Below are 7,402 nucleotides of genomic sequence, written 5' to 3' on the forward strand. Positions count from 1 at the left end.
ATATTACCTTCGTTTGATTTCTGTAGTAATCACCAGTGTATTTTTGGTGATTTAATAACAAGTTTTGACTGTTATTTCAAGCAGGTAGACATACTTAGTATGTCATTTGATTAATTATATATATATATATTCATCCTTTTATCTTTTAATTAGGATGGAAGGGCAGGGCTACCACAATATGTGGGAGGGTTGTGAGAAAATATCCTTAAACCAAATCCCTGTCCCAAAGCATTATAACAGACTGGGCAGCAATTAAAGGCAGTCAATTGCCCATGTGATGGTGTGTTGTGTGGATGTATTTGTTTGCAAAAAGTTCTGCAGAAATTTTGTTTCTTTTCCATGGCACCGCAGTACACTTTTGTAAAGTATTGGTGTTACAAAAGGCATCCAGCTATAGAAATTTTGGTAACACATTGAAATTCTCCAATATCCAAAATTCCAGTTGTCCTTGAAACTATGGATTAATATGATGCAATATATACAGAATTACCATGGATTGCAAGTCATTAGTCTCTCTCCCCAGATCTCAGAGGATGCTTCTCTGCCTTTGGTAGATAGTTAGTGGGTTGTCTTCAATCTGCCCCTCACAGCTCTTGATTCATTCTGTCTTAACTTCTTTGTTGATAATTATTTCTTTTTTTGTATTTTTCTTGCTTTGACTCTCAAACAACAATCACAAGTACAACCCTTTAGCATTCAGGAAAATAATGTTTATGTATTCACATCCTTTTTAATGCATTATTTTATAGCTTTGAGATTTTGATGATGTCATTGTTTATTTTTAAAGTGACACTGTAGGGTAGGTGTGAGCAGTCAGATCTGATCAGTTTGAAAATAAAACAGGCAGAATATTTGGGCTGGATAAGGGGCCAGTTTAAATGCTAATGGGTTAAATGAATTTAAGGTCCTTACAAATGATGAGTTAATGTTTTGCAGAGCACTTGTGGCAATCTGAACAACTGAATCATTCACTGTTTCATAGAAGCCACGAAGACATCAGCAGCTTCACTGAGTTTAAGATTTGCTGAAATTTAGGGTTTCTTCATTTCACCCTCCAGCTTTTTTTCGTTTTTTTCTTTTTATGAAGAGCATATTGAAGCTATCTTGTTTGTTCTCACCAATGAATAAAATCCATCTTCCAAACTAGCATAAATAACATCAGGATAGCTGACAATATTTAGAATATCCGAAGGAAGGCAGAGTGCCAGCAGAATTGTTACCCTCAATGGAAAAATTGCTTGGCAGCATTTCTTCCAACTTTATCTCATGAATTCAAATGCCACTGGAATTGACTTTGCCTTTTTGTCCTTTAGGGATCAATAAAAGTAAGTACCAGTTGAACACTGGGATCAATATAACCAACTTATCCCCACCCACCCCTGAAATTACTGGCCTTGTGCCAAAATTTGAAACCAATATTTAGATCTGAAGACTTTCCAGATGTTGGAAATATGGAAACCTTTCGTAGAATTTCAACTTTTGTAATGCTTTATCATCCTCAAACAACATCCTTACTTTGCGGGTGTTCCAGGATTGTTCTACAATTATCAAATGCTACATCTGGATGAGTCTGTGTAGACTGTTGCATCATTTGATCTCTCTGTCTTTTTAATTCTGATTCTTCATCACTTTTCCATAATGACCATTCTTTCTTCATTTTTGTGAGATTTGGATGACACGTCTATAAATCTGAAGTTGCAGTAATTCCATCCTTGATTAACATTCAGTCCCAGTCCAAGTCCTATTACAATGTTCCACTCTCATCAGTTCCTACCTTAAACTCCTTTTCCACTTCTATAGTCACATCCTCCTCAAACACTCCATTTTCACAAAATCCCCCGCATGCATCACCTCCAGACTCATCTGTTTCCCACTTAAGTGACTTCTCTCTGCACCAGCAGCTCCCAACCAGGCTCTTTGTGACCCTTACAGGTCCATATAACATTTTCTTGTTAAATACACCAAATATTTGAACAGTTTTCTTAATGCAATTCCAAATGATATTTAATTTTAAAAACATGAAAGGATTTTTTAAATCATGGAACGGTTATGAGGGTCCACCTGAGTAAAACAGGAATCATAAGGGGTCCATAGAGAAGAAAAAGGGTTGAGAATCCCTTCTCTCTACCATGACTGAGGTTGCAGCTCTTTAGCTTCCATCCGTGTGGCTTTAGGCATGCATGAAAAGGTAGCTTAGGCAGTACCACCATCTCTTCAGAATATTCCCATAAAAACTGCTGAGGTGAACTCAAGAGTCTGTACTCATTTGTTCATGAATAATGTTGTTAACATTGCTAATTAAATGGTTTCATGGCTGCATGTTGTCAAGTTTGTTTTTAGATCACTTGAATCTTCCTCAGAACCACTTGTATCAAGAAAGGTCTCTATTGTTCTAATATCTTCACCTTTTAGCATTTAAACCAGCCATAGCAGGTTCAAATAGTCTCCATGTCATATGTTCAAACCAGCCAGATTCAGCTTCTCACACCAACCATACAACACCATTCACAAAATAAACGATTGCATCATAGAAATCTTGAAGCTACAAGACAATGCATAATTAATTCAAACCAATTTGAATAAATAAGCATTATGTTTGACACAGGAATCTGAATGCTAATCACTTAACTTCTTTCTTTCTTTCTTTCTTTTTTCTTTTCGGTAATCCTCTCCATCTTGTTTATGTATTTATCAAACCTGTTCAGGGCACACCTTCATATACATAATGATTCTTCATATTTTTGTATTTCCTTGTATTTAGCATCAATTACCTTCCATTCCTCATCCTTGTCCAGCAATGAGTAAAACTCCACGTTTCCTGACTCACCTCCTTTCCAATGATACACATAATCTCAACTGACACAAACAGGATCTTTATCCTCCACTTCTCATAATCCTATTCAGCCAGTTTCTCTACTTCCCTTTTGGCTGTGTCATCATCATTTCTTCCTCTTTCCCATTCTTCACACCCATTCATTTCATATTCCACCATATTATTTCTGCCTGCTTTCTCAGTCTTATCTTTTAAATGAGCAACATTATCTTCTTTATTATCACCACCATCTCCCGATCCAGGAGTTCCTCCATACTCAGCTTATTAAAAAACAGTTGTGTATGTGTATATATGTGGATATGTATGTATATATATATGTGGCCGTTTTCGTGCGGGTGACACGTAAAAGCACCCACTACACTCTCTGAGTGGTTGGCGTTAGGAAGGGCATCCAGCTGTAGAAACTCTGCCAAATTAGATTGGAGCCTGGTGTAGCCATCCGGTTGCACCAGTCCTCAGTCAAATTGTCCAACCCATGCTAGCATGGAAAACGGACGTTAAACGATGATGATGATGATGATGATGATATATATCATGAAGAAGAATGAAGAATTATGCCTCTTCAAAATTTGTTTATTACAATTTTATTGTTCTATATTTAAGAGATGAGGACCTATGTACATTATTTACACTATTTACATTTAATGGATATTTGTCCTTATCATGTTTGTTGTTAACACAACGTTTCGGCTGATATACCCTCCAGCCTTCATCAGGTGTCTTGGGGATATTTCGAACCAGGGTTCTCATTCCTAAGGTATTTTTTGATGTTATTATTCAGGTCACTGCCTGGAATCGAACTCGGAATCTTGGGGTTAGTAGCCCACGCTCTTAACTACTATGCCATATGCCTGCGGGCATATGGCATAGTAGTTCGAAATTTCCCCAAGACACCTCAAGATGGCTGGAGAGTATATCAGCCAAAACGTTCTGTTAACAACAAACAAGATGAGGACAAATATCTGTCAAATGTGAACAATATAAATAATGTACAGTTTTATTCTCATTATGTTCCAATTTAACACATGTTTCTACTGGACAGGTGTTCTAATATCCTTTCATGTAGCATTCATGTACATGTAGCTGATTCGGTTGTAGTGCATATGCATGTAAGGTAGACATTCCTATGCAGCTTTGTTGAAGGGTTTACCCACGTGAGTGGGTGAATGATTCTGCATGTTCCCTATCATTCGATGTGGTTGGCCAGATCTGGATTATATCAGAGTACCAATAAGGTACCTGTCCAGATTCCAAATACCTATTCCTTTACATTTTATATACATATCATCTTCATCGTCATCATCATTTAACGTCCGGTCTCCATGCTGGCATGGATTAGGATGAATTGACATGAAGGTGACTAGCATGGATATGTGTGTGTGTGTGTGTGTGTGTGTGTATACAAATATATAACCACACGCACATACATACATGCACATACACGCACATACATACACGCACATACATACATGTGCATTTACATTTGTGTATTCATATGTATATACCTATAGAAATATGTTTTGACTGGCTCCTGTGCCGGTGGCACGTAAAAGCACCATCCAAACGTGGCCGATGCCAGCCCCCTCTGGCCCCTGTGCCGGTAGTATGTAAAAAGCACCCATTACACTCTTAGAGTGGTTGGCGTTAGGAAGGGCATCCAGCTGTAGAAACGCTGCCATATCAGATTGGGGCCTGGTGCAGCCTCCTGGCTTCACAAACCCCCAGTCGAACTGTCCAACCCATGCCAGCATGGAAAATGGACGTTAAATGATGATGATGATGTGTGTGTGGTTGTTTACATACATGCACATACACATGCACTCAGTTTTCAAAAGTATATACAACAGCCTCAAAATCCCATTTTATCTGTCCGGACATTACTCATTAGTTGCATGCTCAAACGGGTTAAATCATTAAAACCTGTACAAGTTTACTAAATACTAGATTAAGTATTTAAATGCCTCAATTGACATTATTTTTTGTTTCCAGAAATAATTTTTTCAAAAATGATGCTGTCTATTTACTATTAAGATGTCTCTGTATATATATATATATATATGTGTGTATATATATGTGTGTATATATATATATATATATATATACACATGCACACATGCATGTGTGTGTGTGCACATCATATTGTTCTTGATTGTTTTAGCTTCCTCTTTTCCATGCCTGTCTGAGGCAGATTTTTTGTGGCCAGATGTCTTCCTTGTCACCAACCTTCACACATTTCAAAGCTTGGTAATAATTGCCAGTGGCCTCACTTGTTTTTGTGGAATATTGGAAATGAATGCCTCTGCTTGTATGACAGGGACACTTGTTTAGAGCTATGAACACAAGGACACAAACACACACACACTTATACATACATACATACATACATATATATAATTATATCTATATATATATATACATGATAGGCTTCTTTCAGTTTCTATCTTCCAAATCTACTCAAAGCTTTGGTTAGCCAAGGACTTAGTACAGGGCACTTTCCCAAGGTGCCATACTGTGGAACTGAACCTCATTCTTGTGCCTGTGTATATAACACACACAGATATAAGTGTGATTATATATATATATGTATTTTTATATATAGTGCTATACAAATTACACAACATTTACTTAGCATTTGGAATTCCATGTTTAGCCTTGTATATCAAAAGAGAAAAGTGTGAAGAGAACTTGTGTCCAAGTTTCCTTTCAGTTGTCTCCGTGGTTGGAAGGTAAGATCACAAAATAGATACTGAAAGAGAGAAATGAACCACACAAGAGAATTGGTTTATAAACTGTTTATGTCATCTGACATCTTTCAGTGATGGTAATGAGTGAATCATATAATCTGTGTGAGGTACATTTTCTCAGTCTTCATCCAAAATTCGTACCCCATTGCATAAGTCAGCCATTTTACTGACTGAGACATGTATAAGGTGATGTAAATATATAATCTATGAACTAACTGTCCAGTTTTCGTACATACATACCTGTCATTTTATTTAAAAAATCGAAAATTAACCTTCTTCCCAACTCTTTATAAAAAGGTGTACTGATGGAATATCCCAGTGAAGACCTGAATAAAATGTAAGCACAACAGACCTGATATAGTGATTTGGGATGGAGAAGAGAAACTGAGCACAGTTGTGGAAATTAGCTGCCCAGCGGATGTTAACATAAAGCTGAAGATCAATGAAAAAGAGAACGCCTATGCTGAACTATTGAGAAATCTGCAGTTACTCTATCCAGATTACAAGTTCAGGTTTCTACCTGTAATTATTTGGGCATTGGGATATGCAACACACTACCTAAATTCCAATCTTGAGAAATTAGGTTTCTCAAAACCAGAAAGGAGATTGCTGATTCGAAGACTACAGATCCAATCCACCACTGGAACTGTAAAAATCTGTAAAAGTTTCCAGAAGTTTATCATTTAAATATATATGAACATGTCTAGATATGCAACTATATGCATGAGAATGCATACATACATGCATGCATACATACATCATGCATACATACATACATGCATGCATGCATACATAGTTTATAAAATGCTGAAAACAGCTATGGTATTTTATGCTTTATAATACTTAAACAGATTTCAGCAAATTGCTGCACAGTTCCACAATCGCTTGTTCAAACATTATGTAATCTTGATGATGCACTTATTCGATGTTTAGCAAAAAGTGCCCTATGTGTTTCCTATATTTTATCATTACTAGCATATGGCTTATATTCCATACACTGGCCAATCCTGCTTGATATCAGTTTGATGCCCTGCATCATACTGTACAGGATATGGTAGTGGAGTGTGGCACCTTCTACTGAGCCTGATCTTTGGTTGTCTGGTGCACTTCATAGCGCATATATATCATAACATGCCTTTCAAAGCTCCCAAATATTATTGGTTTCTTTTTGTAGATTTATATCTGCGTAAATGTGCAAACGTAATCATCATCATCATCATCATCATCATCCCTCTATGTCCCCTGCTGGCGTGGGTTGGATGGGTTGACAGCAGGTGGTAAGGAGCTACTCCACGTTCCAGAGTGTCTGCTTCGGCATGGATTCTACTGCTGGATGCCCTTCCTGATGCCAACCACGTTACAAAGTGGACTGGGTGCTTTTTACATGGCACCAGTACTGACAGGGGCACCAATTACTTTGCAAGCCTCATATATAATTGTAGAAATGTATGTATTTATGCATTATTGTAATGGCTGGTAGAGGGGGTGGCTCTGTCTCATCACCGTTGCCATTTAGTTCTGAGTTCGTCTTCATCTCTTTCGTGTTTAGTTCATCAAAAATATTATTTTAGGGTCCAACTAGTGTATTATATACGCGTGTTTTTCTTAATGTGTGTGTGTGTGTAAGCATAAGATGTTGTACACAAAGACGACATGTATGTGTACGTGTGTATATATATATATATATACATATATACACACACACACACACACAGAGAAAATTGCGCAGGAGGACAAAGATGGGAAAAATCACACATAAGTCGGGACATCCTTCGTCAGTTATCTTCTAAAACTCATTACAATTTTGCGATATATATATATATAT

At 37.1% G+C, this 7,402-nt stretch overlaps 1 protein-coding gene across 2 annotated transcripts in view; it reads left to right on the forward strand.

Moving 5' to 3' along the window:
* Positions 1-7,402, forward strand: part of LOC106871093 (cGMP-inhibited 3',5'-cyclic phosphodiesterase 3A) — a 282,517-nt gene that overhangs the window by 5,364 nt on the left and 269,751 nt on the right. The gene's annotated exons all lie outside the window — the stretch shown is intronic.

The sequence above is a fragment of the Octopus bimaculoides genome, chromosome 2, assembly GCF_001194135.2.
Source record: "Octopus bimaculoides isolate UCB-OBI-ISO-001 chromosome 2, ASM119413v2, whole genome shotgun sequence".
NCBI classification, from domain to species: domain Eukaryota; kingdom Metazoa; phylum Mollusca; class Cephalopoda; order Octopoda; family Octopodidae; genus Octopus; species Octopus bimaculoides.